Genomic DNA, 21,932 nt, shown 5'->3' on the forward strand with positions numbered 1-21,932 from the left:
CACAAACACTGCACTACTATCAAACAAGAAAACTGTTCTTTAGGAGAATCATGTTTGCTGATTCACTGTTTGGGTGTTATCAGCGTTATCACATGTTAATACAGGAAGTCTAACATACACACAAAAAAAGAAGTTACAGTGCCTTGAAGGTATTCGGCCCCCTTGAACTTTGCGACCTTTTTCCACATTTCAGGCTTCAAACAAAGATATAAAACTGTATTTTTTTGTGAAGAATCAACAACAAGTGGGACACAATCATGAAGTGGAACGACATTTATTGGATATTTCAAACTTTTTTAACAAATCAAAAACTGAAAAATTGGGCATGCAAAATTATTCAGCCCCCTTAAGTTTATACTTTGTAGCGCCACCTTTTGCTGCGATTACAGCTGTAAGTCGCTTGGGGTATGTCTATCAGTTTTGCACATCGAGAGACTGAAATTTTTTCCCATTCCTCCTTGCAAAACAGCTCGAGCTCAGTGAGGTTGGATGGAGTGCATTTGTCAACAGCAGTTTTCTGTTCTTTACACAGATTCTAGGTTGGATTCAGGTCTGGACTTTGACTTGGCCATTCTAACACCTGGATATGTTTATTTTTGAACCATTCCATTGTAGATTTTGCTTTATGTTTTGTATCATTGTCTTGTTGGAAGACAAATCTCCGTCCCAGTCTCAGGTCTTTTGCAGACTCCATCAGGTTTTCTTCCAGAATGGTCCTTCCTGTATTTGGCTCCATCCATCTTCCCATCAATTTTAACCATCTTCCCTGTCCCTGCTGAAGAAAAGCAGGCCCAAACCATGATGCTGCCACCACCATGTTTGACAGTGGGGATGGTGTGTTCAGGGTGATGAGCTGTGTTGCTTTTACGCCAAACATAACGTTTTGCATTGTTGCCAAAAAGTTCAATTTTGGTTTCATCTGACCAGAGCACCTTCTTCCACATGTTTGGTGTTTCTCCCAAGTGGCTTGTGGCAAACTTTAAACAACACTTTTTATGGATATCTTTAAGAAATGGCTTTCTTCTTGCCACTCTTCCATAAAGGCCAGATGTATGCAATACTGATTGTTGTCCTATGGACAGAGTCTCCCACCTCAGCTGTAGATCTCTGCAGTTCATCCAGAGTGATCATGGGCCTCTTGGCTGCATCTCTGATCAGTCTTCTCCTTGTATGAGCTGAAAGTTGAGGGACGGCCAAGTCTTGGTAGATTTGCAGAGGTCTGATACTCCTTCCATTTCAATATTATCGCTTGCACAGTGCTCCTTGGGATGTTTAAAGCTTGGGAAATCTTTTTGTATTCAAATCCAGCTTTAAACTTCTTCACAACAGTATCTCGGACCTGCCTGGTGTGTTCCTTGTTCTTCATGATGCTCTCTGCGCTTTTAACGGACCTCTGAGACTATCACAGTGCAGGTGCATTTATACGGAGACTTGATTACACACAGGTGGATTGTATTTATCATTTTTAGTCATTTAGGTCAACATTGGATCATTCAGAGATCCTCGCTGAACTTCTGGAGAGAGTTTGCTGCACTGAAAGTAAAGGGGCTGAATAATTTTGCACGCCCAATTTTTCAGTTTTTGATTTGTTAAAAAAGTCTGAAATATCCAATAAATGTTGTTCCACTTCATGATTGTGTCCCACTTGTTGATTCTTCACAAAAAAATAGTTTTATATCTTTATGTTTGAAGCCTGAAATGTGGCAAAAGGTCACAAAGTTCAAGGGGGCCGAATACTTTCGCAAGGCACTGTATTCCTGGAACCAAAAAGGGTTCTCCTATGGGGACAGCTAAGTTCCCCCCCACAGTGATGTCATAATGACAAACTACATCCCAAATGACACCCTATTCCCTTTATAGTGCACTACTTTGACCAGAGCCCTATGATGACATGTGGGATGTAGTCCTCCTGTTTGGTGCTGCTACCCATGTGTGTCCGTGTCCATTATAGTGCTAGTAGTCAACACCCCAGAATCTAACTGCTTTGGAAACATAGTGAATTAAGAAGATCAACACAGAGTAGAAAACCAAAATGGAACCCTACGGTCCCTGGTCAAAAGTAGTGCACTATGTAGGGAATAGAGTGCCATTTGGAGTACAGCCTAGGTTCCATAATCAGCAGGGATTAACAGCAGGGCAGTGTCGATTCTAGGCAAATTCGACCTAACCTACTGTTGTCCACACCAGGAGAGTTAATGGAGACTCACTGCAGAACACTACTTTACACAGTGGACACTAAAAACATGAAATAACGTTTTAACTGGCCTTCCCAATTAACAGTCAGAGTAACCATTTAACACACACCTCACGCCTCACCCACCCCCTCTCCACCCGCAGTAGACATCCCTAATAAGGCAAAGTGTTAGCTGATTGGCTGCCTGACGGCAGGAGTGTGTGTGTGTGTGTGTGTGTGTGTGTGTGTGTGTGTGTGTGTGTGTGTGTGCTCTTCCTCCCACTCCCTCACAGCAACAAACACTATCCTTCCTCCATAAAGCACCTCTGCCTGGACGTCTGCAACAGCCTCCCACACAAGATGTACAATTTCAAAACAGACGTCAGTGCCAATGCACACGGGGGCTCCTTAAAAATAAGTGGTTGAATGGAACCTCGAGCATAGGCTGTGTGTCGTCTCAGCAGACCACAACGCTGCTTAGTTACCTAAATAAACAAGGATACGCGTGATGGGACAGGCTGGTGTGTGAACAGCACATGAATAGTGTGGGTATGGCCAGGTTAAGTGAGTTTTCAGACCTAAAGCTAGGGCCAGGCCAGCAGGGACAAACTAAATTGGGTGCTTTTATGCAAAACTATCATTATTTGGCTAGTGAGGGGCCTTAAGGGGGGGGGGGGGGGGGGTCTGGTGTTGGGGCTTCAAGGAAAAACAACGTGTCCGAAATACAGGGATTTCTGGCCCCAGTCGTATCCGTAGTCTGTGGTTAGCTACAGGATTATCCCACACTACAGCCACTCTCTCTGACAGTCTCCAGACCCGGACTTTCACCTCATAACCACAGCTGTTCAGTCTGATCTCACATCTCATCCATATAGTCTAATTAACCCACATGGTCTTGTACTCTGCTCCCCACCACCCTCTCTCTGACAGTCTCCAGACCCGGACTTTCACCTCATAACCACAGCTGTTCAGTCTGATCTCACATCTCATCCATATAGTCTAATTAACCCACATGGTCTTGTGCTCTGCTCCCCACCACCCTCTCTCTGACAGTCTCCAGACCCGGACTTTCACCTCATAACCACAGCTGTTCAGTCTGATCTCACATCTCATCCATATAGTCTAATTAACCCATATGGTCTTGTGGTCTCTGACAGTCTCTGACTTTCACCTCATAACCACAGCTGTTCAGTCTGATCTCACATCTCATCCATATAGACTAATTAACATGGTCTTGTGCTCTGCTCCCCACCACCCTCTCTCTCTGAACAGAACAGTGTACCATAAGACGTCATTGTAAAGAAGTTGTTCTTAACAGACTTGCCTAGTTAAATAAAATACAAATCAAATTAATCGTAAACATTACACAGGGACAAAAGTATTTTCTTTACTGGTGTCGATGGTGTTTATAATAGTGTACGAAGTTCGATGACAGCTGATCATGCTCACATGCTGCCTCATGAGTTGGCTAGGAGCTCGTTATTGCACATTCACGATAAAATGTAACCTTTGTAGGTCTCAAACGGGTTGTAAAGTTACAACCAATATTATTGATAGTGTTCCCCTTGTTATGTAAACTGATGCTGTGCTAAATGAGAGACCGGGTCAGTCAGTGTTACCCTAAAGAACCATGGTCAGATGACAGTATTGACTGGTCTAGGCCTAGTTGGTGTTAATGTCAGGCTAGTTTAAGACAACCGTCAGCCAGACAGCTGTGCCTGCATGTTTCACATTCTGTCTGTAGCACTTGGAAGGACTTGTTGCTAAGCTGTGTACGTGTCTAAGGAATGCAATATTATGCATCTTTGTGCAATACTTAAAGACATATGGTCAGTATGAACTTAGTCAGATTGTCAATACACTGTGTGTGTGTGTGTGTGTGTGTGTGTGTGTGTGTGTGTGTGTGTGTGTGTCACAATGCTGAATCATCCATCATGGAGAAGCACATTTGAAGAACAGCAGCTTCTCTGAACACATCACCCCCCTCTGCTCCGAAAGCCTGTTCCCTCTCTGTTGATGCTCCACAGAGCGTCTCTCCTCTCCACCACTCAGTCCTCCACTAATCTGTACCATATAAGACCAGGGAGAATCCTGCCCCGACGGCCCCCAAAATGTCAGCTCCAGTGATGCAAGCCAGAGAGAGAGCAGGAACGTGGTTCTCCTTCGGATACCAGAGTAAACATTCTGAAGGAGTAGGATGGTCCTCTGGCTGGCTGTGTGGAGCTGTCCTGGACAGGCTCAGCTCAGAGCAGCAGAACAATGCTACTCTAGACACACATCTTGGGCCAGAGCCTCCCTGCCTGCCTGCCTGGCTGGCTGCCTACCTGCCTGGCTGGCTGTCACAGTCTCCTAATAAAGGCAGAATGGAGAGACAGCCGGCCCAGGTATGATAGTAACAGGCCTTAAGGGGAAGAGGGGGTACAGGTAAAGTGACGTTACTGACGTTACTGAGGGGGCTAAAGTGCCGTTACTGAGGGGGCTAAAGTGCCGTTACTGAGGGGGCTAAAGTGCCGTTACTACGGTGGGGTAAAGTGCCGTTACTACGGGGGGTAAAGTGCCGTTACTACGGGGGTAAAGTGCCGTTACTACGGGGGGTAAAGTGCCGTTACTACGGGGGTAAAGTGCCGTTACTACGGTGGGGTAAAGTGCCGTTACTACGGTGGGGTAAAGTGCCGTTACTACGGTGGGGTAAAGTGCCGTTACTGAGGGGGTAAAGTGCCGTTACTACGGGGGGTAAAGTGCCGTTACTACGGTGGGGTAAAGTGCCGTTACTACGGGGGGTAAAGTGCCGTTACTAAGGGGGTAAAGTGCCGTTACTAAGGGGGTAAAGTGCCGTTACTAAGGGGGTAAAGTGCCGTTACTAAGGGGGGTAAAGTGCCGTTACTAAGGGGGTAAAGTGACGTTACTAAGGGGGGTAAAGTGACGTTACTAAGGGGGTAAAGTGCCGTTACTGAGGGGGTAAAGTGCCGTTACTAAGGGGGATAAAGTGCCGTTACTAAGGGGGGTAAAGTGACGTTACTAAGGGGGGTAAAGTGACGTTACTAAGGGGGGGTAAAGTGACGTTACTAAGGGGGGTAAAGTGACGTTACTAAGGGGGGTAAAGTGACGTTACTAAGGGGGTAGGGGTAAAGTGACGTTACTAAGGGGAAACAGGTAAAGTAGCGTTACTAAGGGGAAGAGTGGGTACAGGTAAAGTAACATTACTTAGGGTGTAGGGGTAAAGTAACGTTACTAGGGGGAAGAGGGGGTACATGACCCGCCAAGCCACGCTTCTGTAACAGCCGCCATCTTACCCCGGAAGAAAGCCGCACCAATGTGTCGGAGGAAACACAGTTCAACTGACGAGCGAAATCAGCTTGCAGGCACCCAGCCCACAACAAGGAGTCGCTAGAGTGCGTGAGCCAAGTAAAGCACCCGGCATCGAACCCCAGGCTGAAGTGACGCTGCAACACTGCAATGCAGTGTCTTAGGCAGCTGCGCAACTCGGGAGGCGTGGTGGACCATTCTTGATACACATAGGAAACTGTTGAGCATGGAATACCCAGTGGTGTTGCAGTTCATGACACTCAAACCAGTGCGCCTGGAACCTACTACCATACCATTCAAAGGCACTTCAATATTTTGTCTTGCCCAGTCACCCTCAATGGCACACATACACAAGCCATGTCTCAATTGTCTCAAAGCTTAAAAATCCTTATTTAACCGGTCTCTTCCCCTTTCATCTGAAGTGGATTTAACAAATGATATCAGTAAGAGATCATAGCATTCCACTAGATTCACCCGGTCAGTCTGTCATGGAAAGAGCAGGTGTTGATGTTTTGTACACTCAGAGTATACTGTACAGTACATCAAGACGCCATGGCAATTGTGTAGCGCACATCTATAACAGCTCTTCATCATGTGGAGATTAAGGTAACGGTGCTCAAGAAATCCGTATAATGGAGTTCATCTGACATGTGAACATCCTCGATCAGAGGAGGCTGGTGGTCAGAGATATAGAAGGACGGGCTCATTGTAATGCCTGCAATTGAATAGATGGAAAGGTTTCCATGTGTTTGATACCATTGCATTTATTCCATACCAGCCATTAAAATGAGTCGTATCACCGCCCACCAGCCACCACTAACATCAATTGATAGTTGTCTATGGTGTTTCTGTGAGTAATTCCACTGCAGAGCTTTAGTTGTGACCACAGGACCGGGTGGAACAAAGTGCCCTATTCTTCACCATCGGTTTCCATAGCTTTTGGAAAATACCTACAACATGGCCGCAGGAAGTAGGGGTGCCGAGGGTGCTGCAGGAAGTAGGGGTGCCGAGGGTGCTGCAGGAAGTAGGGGTGACGAGGGTGCTGCAGGAAGTAGGGGTGCCGAGGGTGCTGCAGGAAGTAGGGGTGCCGAGGGTGCTGCAGGAAGTAGGGGTGCAGAGGGTGCTGCAGGATGTAGGGGTGCTGCAGGATGTAGGGGTGCAGAGGGTGCTGGCAGGATGTAGGGGTGCCGAGGGTGCTGCAGGATGTAGGGGTGCTGCAGGATGTAGGGGTGCAGAGGGTGCTGCAGGATGTAGGGGTGCAGAGGGTGCTGCAGGATCTAGGGGTGCAGAGGGTGCTGCAGGATGTAGGGGCGCTGCAGGATGCAGGGGCGCTGCAGGATGTAGGGGTGCAGAGGGTGCTGCAGGATGTAGGGGTGCAGATGGTGCTGCAGCACCCCCTGATAAATAAAAAATATTTTTCAAACATTTGTGTTAACTAGGCCTTTAATTACTCCTGTATGAGCAGAGGACAACACTCCTGTTTGAGCAGATAAACAGGCATGTGTTTACTGGTAACTATTGTAATTTGATCTTTACAAAAGTACGGCCCTAGTATGTGATTGTAGAGAAGACAACCAGTAGGAAGCATAGTGCCCGACCACAGCCCAGGTTTGGCAGCCGACCACAGCCCAATGGCACACCACAGCCCAGGTCTTAGTTGTCGACCAAGCCCAGGCTTAAAACAGCCCAGGTTTAGTAGCCGACCACAGCCCAGGTTTAGTGCCCGACCACAGTAATTCATAAGGTCAAAGCCTGAAACATGTTCAGTGATCATCCCAATAAACTCGCTTTTGTCCTTACGTGTGCATTCTGTGACTGCTTGCCGCAAATCTAAAAGCAGTAGATTTCAACCAAAAGTTGTTTACATGTCAAAGACAAGTATACTGTACAGTACATCAGAGGGAGACAGGGTGAAGACAAGGTTAAGCATTCGGGCAGCAGTAAACCTCTTCATTGAGATGGAGATGACAGTGCAGGACTCTAAACAACATCAAGCAGCCCCAGATCCTCCCGGCAGGTCCTCGTACTCACTGTCTATGTCCCAAACGGCACACTATTCCCCTACACTGGGGCCCTGGTTAAAAGCTGTGCACTACATAGGGAATAGGGTGCCATAACAACAAAGACTTGGGGAAATGAAGGCTGACCATGGACAGCATTTATTCCAAATCAGCACACTGTAAAACCCATTCCTGCAGAATCAGCTCCAGCCAGCCTTATTCAACTCTCTGATATTAAAACATACAGTAGGGTTTTCTGAGGGAGTACATTCCACTGCAGAGCATCAGTGACCACACAGTCCAAACCGGGTGCAGAATAAGCTGCCCTAGCAATTCTTCAACTCATCTGATATTAAAACATACAGTAGGGTTTTTTGAGGGGAAAATACCACACAACACACACACATCAGAACACCACACTGTCCAAACCCATTCCTGCAGAATAAGCTCCATAGCAACCTTATTCAACTCATCTGATATTAAAACATACAGTAGGGTTTTCTATGAGGGAGCGCACACACACACACACACACATCAGAACAACACACTGTCCAAACCGATTCCTGCAGAATAAGCTCCATAGCAACCTTATTCAACTCATCTGATATTAAAACATACAGTAGGGTTTTCAGGATGAGGGAGTGCACACAGGACACACATCAGAACAACAGGATGTCCAAACCCATTCCTGCAGGGTGCTCCAGGATTATTCAACTCAGGATATTAAAACATACAGTAGGGTTTGCAGGATGAGGGGTGCACAGGGTGCTGCACCACACTGGTGCAAAGGGTCCTGCAGAATAAGGGCCTAGCAATTATTCAACTGCAGGATATTAAAACATACAGAGGGTTTTCAGGATGAGGGTGCAGAGGGTGCTGCAGCACACACTGACAACATCAGAAAAACACTGTTCAAACATTTGCAGAATAAGCTCCATAGCAACTTTATTCAACTCATCTGATATTAAAACAACAGTAGGGTTTTTTGAGCAGATAAACAGGCATGTGTTTACTCAGTAACTATTGTCCAATTTGATCTGCAGAATAAGCTCCATAGCAACCTTATTCAACTGATTGATATTAAAACATACAGTAGGGTTTTCTATGAGGGAGCCCGACCACAGCCCACATCAGAACACCACACTGTCCAAACCCAGGTTTGCAGAATAAGCTCCATAGCAACCTTATTCAACCCATCTTAGTAAAACCACAGTAGGTTTTTTGAGGAGCCACCACAGCCCACACACACATCAGAACACCACAGCCCAGGTTTGCAGAATAAGCTCCATAGCAACCTTATTCAACTCATCTGATATTAAAACACCACAGCCCAGGTTTTCTTGAGGGAGCCACACACAGCCCACACAGCCGACCACAGCCCACATCAGAACACCACACAGTCCAAACCCATTCCTGCAGAATAAGCTCCAACAAGGTCAAAGCCTGAAACATGTTCAGATCATCCTTATTCAACTCGCTCTTTGTAAAACATACAGTGCATTTTTGACTGCTTGCCACAAATCTAAAACATCAGTACATTTCAAAATTCCTGCAGAAAAGTTGCAACCTTATTACTCATGTCAAAAACATACAGTAGGGTTTTCTATGAGGGTGTCCACACAGAGGGAGACAGGGTCAGAAGACAAGGTCCAAAGCATTCCTGCAGCAGTAAACCTTATTCTTCATTGAGATAAAACATACAGTAGGGCAGGACTCTAAACAACATCACATCAGAACCCCAGTCCAAATCCATTCCCAGAATAAGCTCCATAGCAACCTTATTCAACTCATCTGATATTAAAACATACAGTAGGGTTTTCAATGAGGGAGCACACTACACACACACTGGGGCCACATCAGAAAACACTGTCCAAACCCATTCCTGCAGAATAAGGTCCATAACAACCTTAAAACTCATCTGAAATGAAAACATACAGTGGACATGCATTGGAACACACACAAATCAGAACAACACACTGTCCAAACCCATTCCTGCAGAATCAGCTCCATAGCAGCCTTATTCAACTCATCTGATATTAAAACATACAGTAGGGTTTTCTATGAGGGAGCACACACACACACACACACACACACACATCAGAACACCACACTGTCCAAACCCATTCCTGCAGAATAAGCTCCATAGCAACCTTATTCAACTCATCTGATATTAAAACATACAGTAGGGTTTTCTATGAGGGAGCACACACACATCAGAACAACACACTGTCCAAACCCATTCCTGCAGAATAAGCTCCATAGCAACCTTATTCAACTCATCTGATATTAAAACATACAGTAGGGTTTTCTATGAGGGAGCACACACACATCAGAACAACACACTGTCCAAACCCATTCCTGCAGAATAAGCTCCATAGCAACCTTATTCAACTCATCTGATATTAAAACATACAGTAGGGTTTTCTATGAGGGAGCACACACACACACACACACACAGAGTTAATATAGGACTCCTTTCAGACAGTATTGGTCTTTAGAGCAGTGTGATCTATGGGCTGCAGTAGACAGTTGATGCCTCATTCTTAGCCCCATGCCAGCATAGTAGAATCTGAGCTTAGTAGAATGACCGTTTTGGTTCCTCGAGTCACCACTTATTCTAAGAGCTTGTAGAGCCAAGCCCATGGGCCTGTTGTCAGTAGAGAGATATAAGCTGACAACTTTACATTTGTTAGTTTTATTTAAGATTCCCCGCTTCTGTGTAACTAGGCTAAACCACTGATGTCACGTAAGATAATTCAATCAATTATCTTTAGTCTACTGGAACAGATGCCAATATTGTCTCTTAATTCAAGACCCTGCATACTTCAGTGATGTTACAGAGACTAAATGATGGAGCACTTCAATTCTGCTTATATCAACATCACGGTCCGGGATTTGCATTTTGGGTCACATTCAATGAAGAGGTGTGCATACTGTACATCCTATGAATGATGCAATCCATATATATTACTTGCTAGTCTAGTACTTGCTCTTAATAATTCATCTGTCAATGTTGAGGTGTAAATATAGGGTCCTGTTATATATTACACCTCAACATTGACAGATTAATTATTAAGACCAAGTACTAGACTAGCAAGTCTTCAGTAAACAAAAAGGAGGAATGAAGAACACATTCCGGGCCCCGGGGCACCTACCTCCAAGGGGCCCTGGAAAATTATGCAGTTTTAAAGAAAATGTCCTGCTATTCTACACATTTTGCCATTCCTTATGGCGTGTTAATATGCTATACACCACAGGGCCCCACTTCCACCACACTGAGAAGAGCAGGGGGCATCGAATGCCAACTCACCACCATAGATCTACACTGAGTAGACCAAACATTAGGAACACATTCCTACTATCGAGTCACACCCCCCCCTCCTGTTTTACCCTCAGAACAGCCTCAATTCATCAGGGCGTGGACTCTACAAGGTGTCGAAAGCGTTCCACAGGGATGCTGGTCCATGTTGACTCCAATGCTTCCCACAGTTGTGTCAAGTTGGCTGGATGTGATTTGAGTGGTGGACCATTCTTGATACACACTGGAAACTGTTGAGTGTGAAAAACTCAGCAGCGTTGCAGTTCTTGACACAAACCGGTGCGCCTGCCACCTACCAGACCCTGTTCAAAGGCACTTACATGTTTTGTCTTACCCATTCACCCTCTGAATTCCACACAGACACCATCCATGTCTCAAGGCTTAAGAAACCTTCTTTAACCCGTCTCCTCCCTTCATCTACACTGATTGAAGTGGATTTAACTAGTGACATAAGGGATCCTATCTTTCACCTGGTCAGTCTGTCTGTCATGGAGAGAGCAGGTGTTCTTAATGTTTTGTACAGTATAACTCAAATGAGTGCAGCAGACATGGAGTGTTTGTCTACGGTGCAGCAGACATATGGAGTGTTTGTCTACGGTGCAGCAGGCATATGGAGTGTTTGTCTACGGTGCAGCAGACATATGGAGTGTTTGTCTACGGTGCAGCAGGCATATGGAGTGTTTGTCTACGGTGCAGCAGGCATATGGAGTGTTTGTCTACGGTGCAGCAGACATATGGAGTGTTTGTCTACGGTGCAGCAGCATATGGAGTGTTTGTCTACGGTGCAGCAGACACATGGAGTGTTTGTCTACGGTGCAGCAGACATATGGAGTGTTTGTCTACGGTGCAGCAGACACATGGAGTGTTTGGCTACGGTGCAGCAGACACATGGAGTGTTTGGCTACGGTGCAGCAGACACATGGAGTGTTGCAGCAGACACATGGAGTGTTTGTCTACGGTGCAGCAGACACATGGAGTGTTTGGCTACGGTGCAGCAGACACATGGAGTGTTTGGCTACGGTGCAGCAGACACATGGAGCGTTTGTCTACGGTGCAGCAGACATATGGAGTGTTTCTCTACGGTGCAGCAGGCATATGGAGTGTTTCTCTACGGTGCAGCAGACATTGAGTGTTTGTCTACGGTGCAGCAGACATATGGAGTGTTTCTCTACGGTGCAGCAGACATTGAGTGTTTGTCTACAGTGCAGCAGACATGGAGTGTTTGTCTACGGTGCAGCAGACATTGAGTGTTTGTCTACGGTGCAGCAGACATATGGAGTGTTTCTCCACAGAACAATAAAAAGCAGGAGCTGCTGACTAACAGAAAGGCACAATTAATACCACGTTCTAGACACACTATACTGCCAATGATGATTTGGCATCACCAAGGTTTGGCCACAAACCACGTATTCCTTTACAGGACACAACTGCACTAAATTAGAAGCTCCAGACTGGTCAAGATCAGAGCCTGTTGAATTCTAATGACTGGGACCATGGTTTGTACAGAGGTCCTGTTGAATTCTAATGACTGGGACCATGGTTTGTACATTCTGATGCATTCACATTAAACGTATCAATTATACGGCAGCCATGTTAGTGCCTCATTAACATTACATAGGGAAGATTTGAATAATGCCTCAAAACATCTAGAATTAGAACAATAGTCAACATTCTAAAAGCTGACACCTCTAAATCTAGGACTCTGGTCCTGATTTAGTCTGTTCTGTGTATCTTCAACCATGAACCTGACCGTCTGACCCGTGGTATTTTACGAGGGCAGTGGATATGTGAGAATGTGCGAGCCCACAGGATAGCGAGCTCCGGTGTTGTTTATGCAAGGGGTTTTTCATTACCCATACGTGTGTGAGGAGAGTGGTCATACCCCAGGGTAAATATTTATCAAAAGCTCAGGCCAACACAAATGTTTTTCTCTCCGGAAATGGCAAGATCGAAGAAGCTTAAACACAATGTTTGACACTTTTGTTTCAATGTCTATAGTCTGCATATCACATGTACTGTGTTCATATGGGTATGAGCAGTAAACACTCAGTGGCCAGTTTATTAGGTACATCACCCCATTCACGACATTGAGTCATGTGGCTTGCTATAAAAAGCAGGCAGACAGACGAGACATTCAGTTACTGTTTGATTGAACGTTACACTGGACAAAGCGAGTGACCTAAGCCACTCTGAGCATGGTATGATCCTCGGTACCAGACTGAAAACAGCTCGTTGATGAGAGAGTTTGAAGGAGAACGGCAGGAATCGTGCCAGCTAAGGCGGGCCACAAACAGACAAATAACGGTGCAGTACAACAGTGTACAGAACGGCAGGAATCGTGCCAGCTAAGGTGGGCCACAGACAAATAACGGTGCAGTACAACAGTGTACAGAACGGCAGGAATCGTGCCAGCTAAGGTGGGCCACAGACAAATAACGGTGCAGTACAACAGTGTACAGAACGGCAGGAATCGTGCCAGAAGGTGCCACAGTGTGCAGTACAACCAGAACGGCAGGAATCGTGCCAGCTAAAAAATAAGATGAATCCAGTCAGCAACACAAACAACGGTGCAGTCTGCAGGGTGGAATCGTGCCAGCTAAGGCGGGCCACAAACAGACAAACAACGGTGCAGAGAGTTTGAAGGAGAACGGCAGGAATCGTGCCAGCTAAGGCGGGCCACAAACAGACAAATAACGGTGCAGTACAACAGTGTACAGAACGGCAGGAATCGTGCCAGCTAAGGTGGGCCAAACAGACAAATAACGGTGCAGTACAACAGTAGTGTGCAGAACGGCAGGAATCGTGCCAGCTAAGGCGGGCCACAAACAGACAAATAACGGTGCAGTACAACAGTAGTGTGCAGAACGGCAGGAATCGTGCCAGCTAAGGCGGGCCACAAACAGACAAATAACGGTGCAGTACAACAGTAGTGTGCAGAACGGCAGGAATCGTGCCAGCTAAGGTGGGCCAAACAGCCAGCTGCAGAAGGCAGGGGCCACAAACAGACAAATAACGGTGCAGTACAACAGTAGTGTGCAGAACGGCAGGAATCGTGCCAGCTAAGGCGGGGGCAGACACAAACAGACAAATGCCAGCTAAGGCGGGCCACAAACAGGTGCAGTACAACAGTAGTGTGCAGAACGGCAGGAATCGTGTACAACCAGCGTGCCAAGGCGGGCCACAAACAGACAAATAACGGTGCAGTACAACAGTAGTGTGCAGAACGGCAGGAATCGTGCCAGCTAAGGCGGGCCACAAACAGACAAATAACGGTGCAGTACAACAGTAGTGTGCAGAACGGCATCTCGGAACACACAACTCGTGGATCTTTGTCACGGATGGGCTATTGCAGCAGACAACCACACCGGGTTTCACCATCAGCTCAAAACAAGAAGAATCGGCTCCAGTGAGCAGGCCATCACAAACAGGTTATTAAGAAAAGTACCTTATACCATAGCAGTTCAAATGTAATGCATTACAACAAACCGTAGTTCCACCCGATAGCGGAATCACATCTCAAGACATATAGAATCGTGGTGCGTGAAGAATCGCAATGATTATCATACATGTTGTAATACTGATCATATCGTGAGGTCCCTGCCACAACCCAGCCATTTTAGACAGGTTACCTTGGCAGACGGCCCTTGTTGAGACAGGGCCCTTGTTAGAGCTAGAAGGCAGACAGCCCTTGTTGAGACAGGGCCCTTGTTAGAGCTAGAAGGCAGACAGCCCTTGTTTTGACCAGGGCCCATAGGGAATAGGGTGCCACTTGAGACAGCCCCCTTGTTAGCTAAGGGAACAGCTACAGACTGTATGACAGAGTCCATTCTAAGTCCCATGTTTTTAAAATATGCCCCAAATTAAACCATATTCCCTATCGGGGAGGCAGGTAGCCTAGAGGTTAGAGTGTTGGGCCAGTAACCGAAAGGTTGCTGGATTGAATCCCCGAGCTGTCAAGGTAAAACTCTTGTCATTCTGCCCCTGAACAAGGCAGTTCACCCACTGTTCCCCGGTAGGCTGTCATTGTAAATAAGATTTTTTCTTAGCAGACTTCCGTAGTTAAATACATTATAAATATATAGCGCACCTCTTTTTTTATTAATCTAGGCAAGTCAGTTAAGAACAAATTCTTAGTTACAATGACAGTCCTACACCGAACCCTATTGGCCCTGGTCAAAAGTAGTGCACTATATAGGGAATAGGGCTCCATTTGGGATGTTCCCACAGTCTCCTCTCCCATGTGTTTGGAAGAGATCCATGAGGAGTCAGGCAGATCGATGACATGGTATGATAACTTCGTCCTTCCATAGTTCAGTCAGCTGATAGGTGAAAGGGAGGAGGGTCAGGTTCACAGCAGAACACAACAGGTCACGGTTCTCAGTTCCTCTGTCACCCAGGCAGTATGATGAATAAATTACTCTGTGTATAAACCCTGCAGTCCCTCCAATGTGTTTTAGAAAAAAAACGTTAGTCGCCATCTAGTGGACTATGACAGCTATTGCATGCCCACAGCAACACGAGTTCAATTCAAGACCATATAAATCCTCCCTAATTATTTGACTCTAATATTTCTGAAATTGTAGATGGCGAATAGCAGGCTGCAATCAAAGCAATGTTTCTACAGAGAATTCATACAATAAGATACAAATGTAGTGGTATACAAGCTGATCTCTGCGGAAATTACAAGTTATTAGTGTTTTTGTTCCAGGGAGTCAGTGGATCGCTGTTCCAGGGAGTCAGTGGATCGCTGTTCCAGGGAGTCAGTGGATCGCTGTTCCAGGGAGTCAGTGGATCGCTGTTCCAGGGAGTCAGTGGATCACATATGGAATGGGTTCAGAGTCTGGGGTGTGGCTCATTCCAAGCCTCTCTCTGTGGGGTTGGGGTAAAGGCAGAGTCTGGGGTATGGCTCATTCCAAGCCTCTCTCTGTGGGGTTGGGGTAAAGGCAGAGACTGGGAGAAGAGACTAGGAAAGGGGCAACTGACAGGACTGACAAGATTCTGAAATTCCTCAGCATCAAGATTGAATTAACAGGTGTATTGCTGTACAATAATATGTGACAGGTTAAAGGAAATATTCATAGCCTGTTATACATTAAAAAGTATTAGTAAATTCATAGTATGTGAGGATCTTAAAACATCTAAAGTTAAAAAGATGCATTCAGTATTAGTTGATAGAGATTGATAACATTAATATAATTGTGTTAAAGTTCAAATCTGTCAAAGGGTACGAATTGTGAGAGTAATGTGTAAACGTTATATTGATTACTTTATTTTGTGGTGCCTAAAAGTGTTAATCTGTGATCTACGAAATGCTCTTAATCTATGAGCCGGAGATCGATTGATCTGGTCTCCACCCATATTCCTGGGGAAAATCGCGGTCTTTTCTCATTTGAACTAGAAGTTGAATTGAGAATACAACACCGTATCACTCTGGTGATTATTTCTCCCCTGTTTTCATGGGCGTAACAAATACACTGTTTACAGACTGACCGACTGCAGAATGAGCCAGCTGTGTATTGGACTGTCAACAGCTCGATGAAGCTACAAAACATCTACAACCCATCTACCGTTCATGCAGATACAGTTCTGTGTCCCAAGTGATAACTTATTCTCTATTGTGTACTACTTTTGGCCAGAGTCATGGGCCCTTAGTACACTATATATGGAATAGGGTGCCTATTTGGGACACAGATTATTGAATGTGTAGTTTACCTCCTATAAATCCTGGTACCATTCTGTCACTAAGTTGCTGCTGAGACAGAGTTACACAACATGTCTGCCAGTTCTCAGGGGGGATTTTCAGCATTATCAAGGAGTCCATGCAAGCTGATTTAGTTAAGCCTCAAAGAACGCCTTATTATACCACTTCCTATGCCGTGCCTTCAAAACGAACCCCACATATTACATGACCTGACTTTGTAAGTCTGAATCATAGTTTATCTTCTACATCGGTTATGGATATAACCTCTGAACGGCACAGTAACTGTTTTCAGGTTTATTCAAAGCAGAAAAAACAGATACTGCGATTAAGCCCATTGGGCTAAAAACTGGTCGAGTCAAATCAAAAATCAAATGTTATTGGTCACATGAATACAACAGGTGAAAAGCTTACTTACAAGCCCTTAACTATTATTGTTCTTAAGAAAATATTTACTAAATAAACTAAAGTTTAAAAAATGAGGGGGAACTATAAAATAACAGTAACGAGGAGGATATATACAGGAGGTGCAGGTACTGAATCAATGTGGAGGCTATATACAGGCTATATACAGGAGGTGCAGGTACTGAATCAATGTGGAGGCTATATACAGGAGGTGCAGGTACTGAATCAATGTGGAGGCTATATACAGGAGGTGCAGGTACTGAATCAATGTGGAGGCTATATACAGGAGGTGCAGGTACTGAATCAATGTGGAGGCTATATACAGGAGGTGCAGGTACTGAATCAATGTGGAGGCTATATACAGGAGGTGCAGGTACTGAATCAATGTGGAGGCTATATACAGGAGGTGCAGGTACTGAATCAATGTGGAGGCTATATACAGGAGGTGCAGGTACTGAATCAATGTGGAGGCTATATACAGGAGGTGCTGGTACAGTGTCAATGTGGAGGCTATATACAGGAGGTGCAGGTACAGTGTCAATGTGGAGGCTATATACAGAAGGTGCAGGTACTGAATCAATGTGGAGGCTATATACAGGAGGTGCAAGTACTGAATCAATGTGAAGACTATATACAGGAGGTACCGGTACAGTGTCAATGTGGAGGCTATATACAGGAGGTGCAGGTACAGTGTCAATGTGGAGGCTATATACAGGAGGTACCGGTACAGTGTCAATGTGGAGGCTATATACAGGGGGTACCGGTACAGAGTCAATGTGCGGTGGGTATAGGTTAGTTGAGGTAATATGTACATGTAGGTAGAGGTAAAGTGACTATGCATAGATAATAAAAAGCAAGTAGCAGCAATGTAAAAAGGGAAGGGTGGGGGGTGAAGCAAATAGTCAGAGTCAGGGTGGCTATTCGATTAGCCGTTCAGCATTCTTATGGCTTGGGAGCAGAATCTGTGAAGAAGCCTTTTGGACCTAGACTTGCCTGATCTGAGGCCCCATGCTAAATATTTTCGTTCTGCTGAGGGGTAATAAAACACTGTCGTGCCCTCTTCATGACTGTCTTGGTGTGTTTGGACCATGATAGTTTGTTGGTGATGTGGACGCCAAGGAACTTGAATCTCTCAACTTGCCTCACTACAGCCCCATCGATGAGAATGGGGGCGTACTCGGCCCTCCTTTTCCTGTAGTCCACGATCATCTCCTTTGTCTTGCTCACGTTGAGGGAGAGGTTGTCCTGCACCACACTGCCAGGTCTCTGACCTCCTCCCTATAGGATGTCTCATTGTGGTCGTTGATCAGGCCTACCACTGTTGTGTCGTCTGCAAACTTAATGATGGTGTTGAAGTCGTGCCTGGCCACGCAGTCATGGGTGAACAGAGAATGCAGGAGGGGACTAAGCACGCACCCCCGAGGGGCCCCAGTGTTGAGGATCTGCGTGGCAGATGTGTTGTTGCCTACCCTTACCACCTGGGGGGCAGCCTGTCTGGAAGTCCAGGATCCAGTTGCAGAGGGAGGTGTTTAGTCCCAGTGTCCTTACGTTAGTGATGAGCTTTGAGGGCAATATGGTGTGGAACGCTGAGCTGTAGTCAATGAACAGCATTCTCACGTAGGTGTTCCTTATGTCCAGGTGGGAGAGGGCAGTGTGAAGTACAATAGAGATGACATCTGTGGATCTGTTGAGGCGCTATGCAAATTGGTGTAGATCTAGGGTTTCTGGGATGATGGTGTTGATGTGAGCCATGACCAGCCTTTCAAAGCATTTCATGGATACAGACGTGAGTGCTACAGGTCAGAAGTCATTTAGCCAGGTTACCTTGGCATTCTTAGGCACAGGCACTATGGTGGTCTGCTTGAAACATGTAGGTATTACAGACTCGGCCAGAGAGAGAGAGGTTGAACATTTCAGCGAAGACCCTTGCCAGTTGGTCAGCGAGTGCTCGGAGTACACGTCCTGGTAATCCGTCTGGCCCTGCGGCCTTGTGAATGTTGCCCTGTTTAAAGGTCAAGCATTTCGCTACACTCGCATTAACATCTGCTAACCATGTGTATGTGACAAATAAAATTTGATTTGATTTGAAAGGTCTTACTCACATCGGCTACGGCGAGTGTGATCACGAGTCAATGTTGATTCCACGTCATTTCAACAATTATCTTTTAATGTGATGACATGGAATCAAAGTAGAAAACTGATTGGATTTGCAAAACGTCATGAAAGTAAAGTCATTATTATTTATGTTTTCCACCTGACTTGTAAAACCTTGATCCAATGACAGGGTGAAATGGTTTGTTGAATTCAGGTTAGTTGACAACTCAAACAACTGTAAATCAAAACTAGATGTTGAACTGTCTGTGCCCAGCATGAGTCTACTACTTACTAGTGTGCAGTTACTAGTGGGCTACAGATGTACTATAAGGTCATTGATCGTTCATAGATCTCTCAAAGAACACTATTCTCACACACACACAATCTACTGTAGTCCTCATAGAATGATTTCCAAACAGAATGCTTCACAGGACATCACATTGCCATAGGACAGTGTCATGACAACCACTATCATTCCCTGGGTGTGTCTGAGGAATCTGCAGCCTTCCAGTCAGTTGGTTGACCCAGTGCCAACTAGCGTTCTGTGCTCCCACTACTGCTGTGTGCGGTCTGAGGAAAACAGACATCTCAGATGGGCTGCACGAGTGAAAAGGTCAACAATATTCACGTGGTTGGTGTGTGCTACTTCATTTCATGCAATTTGCACCCTGTCCTCGTTAGGTCTACCGTAACGTCTGCATGCGTCGAACAATATGATCATTATTAATATAAGTGCCGACTGGGGATGTGATTGCAAAGCATAGTCTAGGTACGAAATGTTAGTTCAAAATGTAAATTTAAAAAACATTGGTAAAAACGAAGCAAAAAATATTTAAAAATACGATTTAGCCTACCTGTGTTTTACCTGGATCTCTCAATGGAACTTTTTTGATAACTTTGTGCCGCTTCCGCCCATTCTGTCTCCTATTCTTCTTGACCAGAGAAAAACCACGGGGATGTGTCGAAAGAAGATTAAGGAAAAGAAAGCGTAAAGGTAGCTAAAATCTAAACGTACCGTATTGTACTCCTAGACAGAGGTCTGATTCTACTTGGCACCGTCGACTGCGTGCCAAATTCACGCGCTGAATCTCTCCGCGCATTTGTCGTGACAGCGGTCCACCAACCGTCGCTGTCTCTCCACAACAACCTGTCTACTGTAGCAATTGAGTCTGGGGACGAGATTACAACAGTTTTAACATGGAGGGACGGATGAATGCCATTTATCAAGCATGTTCGTATGTATGCTTATAGTGTTAATTTGTTTAGTCACACTAATTTGTCATAAGAATTTGTTCGTAATTGACTTGTCTAGTTAAACAAAGGTTAAATAAAATAAGTTTATTTTTATTTTTATATAATTATAGGAGACTTCTATCAAAGGCTGCGTTTTCACTTGCGGCCTTATTCTGATAATTTGTTCCACTAATTGGATTTTTCACCAATCAGATCACCTCTTTTGACAATAATTCGGCAGCCAATGAGATTCAGATTCCCAGGCTAGGCAAAATAAATCACCATGAAGCACGTGCTGTGAAGTGTTGACTTGGCCAAGCAAGGAGGACAAATTAGCCTACATATTCCGAACAGCTGTATTCTGGGCAAACATAACTTTATGGTGTGTATCCTGAATCTCAAATGGCATCCTATGTACTGCATTAGTTTTAACAAGAGCCCATAGGGAATAGTGTTCTATTTGGGACATATTGAATGCATGGCCATTCCACATTCCATGGCCATTCCACAATGCCAAGGACAGCCTTAATTTGCTGTCCTTCTACACTACATGACCAAAAGTATGTGGACACACAGTTTCTCAAACATCTCATTCCAAAATCATGGGCATTAATATGGAGTTGGTCCTCCCTTCGCTATAATAACAGCCTCCACTCTTCTGGGAAGGCTTTCCACTAGTTCTTCCACATCGATCTCAACAAACCTTTTCTGTATGGACCTCGCTTTGTGCACAGGGGTATTGTCATGCTGAAACTGGAAAGGGCCTTCCCCAAACTGTTGCCGCAAAGAATCGTCTAGAATGTCATTGTTTGCTGTAGCGTTAAGATTTCCCTTCACTGAAACTAAGGGACCTAGCTGGAACCACGAAAATAGCCCCAGACCATTATTCCTTCTCCACCAAACTTTACAGTTGACACCATGCATTCGGGCAGGAAGCGTTCTCCTGGCATCCGCCAAACCCGGATTAGTCCGTTGGACTGCCAATTGATGAAGCATGATTCATCACTCCAGAGAACACGTTTCCACTGCTCCAGAGTCCAATGGCGGTAGATTTACACCACTCCAGCCGATGCTTGGCATTCCACATGGTGATCTTAGGCTTGTGTGTGGCTGCTCGGCCATGGAAACCCATTTCATGAAGCTCCTGAAGATCAGTTATTGTGCTGACGTTGCTTCCAGAGGCAGTTTGGAACTCGATAGTGAGCGTTGCAACCGAGGACTGACAATTTTTACAAGTTACGTGCTTCAGCGGTCCCGTTCTGTGATCTTGTGTGGTCTGCCACTTTGCAGCTGAGCCGTTGTTGCTCCTAAACATTTGTACTTCACAATAACAGCACTTACCGGGGCAGCTCTAGCAGGGCAAAAAATGTGTAAACTGACTTGTTGGAAATGTGGTATCCTATGACGGTACCATGTTGAAAGTCACTGAGCTCTTCAATAAGCCCATTCTACTGCCAATGTTTGTCTATGGAGATTGCATGGCTGTGTGCTCGATTTTATACACCTGTTAGCAACGAGTGTGGCTGAAATAGCTGAATCCACCAATTTGAAGGGGTGTCCACATACTTTTGTGTATATTTTGTGTATTTAAAACTTTGCAATAACTTTTGTCTTGAGAGTAGTGTAACATAGGTTGTATAATATCAGCTGATGTGCTTAAAATACCTTTACATTACTCTATAATAAGCCTATAATCTGTCTCGC

At 45.3% G+C, this 21,932-nt stretch overlaps 1 pseudogene; it reads right to left on the minus strand.

Moving 5' to 3' along the window:
* Positions 1-20,276, minus strand: part of LOC124009447 — a 128,687-nt pseudogene extending 108,411 nt beyond the window's left edge.
* Between the last annotated feature and the right edge of the window lie 1,656 nt (positions 20,277-21,932).

This window comes from Oncorhynchus gorbuscha, linkage group LG22 (genome assembly GCF_021184085.1).
Source record: "Oncorhynchus gorbuscha isolate QuinsamMale2020 ecotype Even-year linkage group LG22, OgorEven_v1.0, whole genome shotgun sequence".
Taxonomy (NCBI): domain Eukaryota; kingdom Metazoa; phylum Chordata; class Actinopteri; order Salmoniformes; family Salmonidae; genus Oncorhynchus; species Oncorhynchus gorbuscha.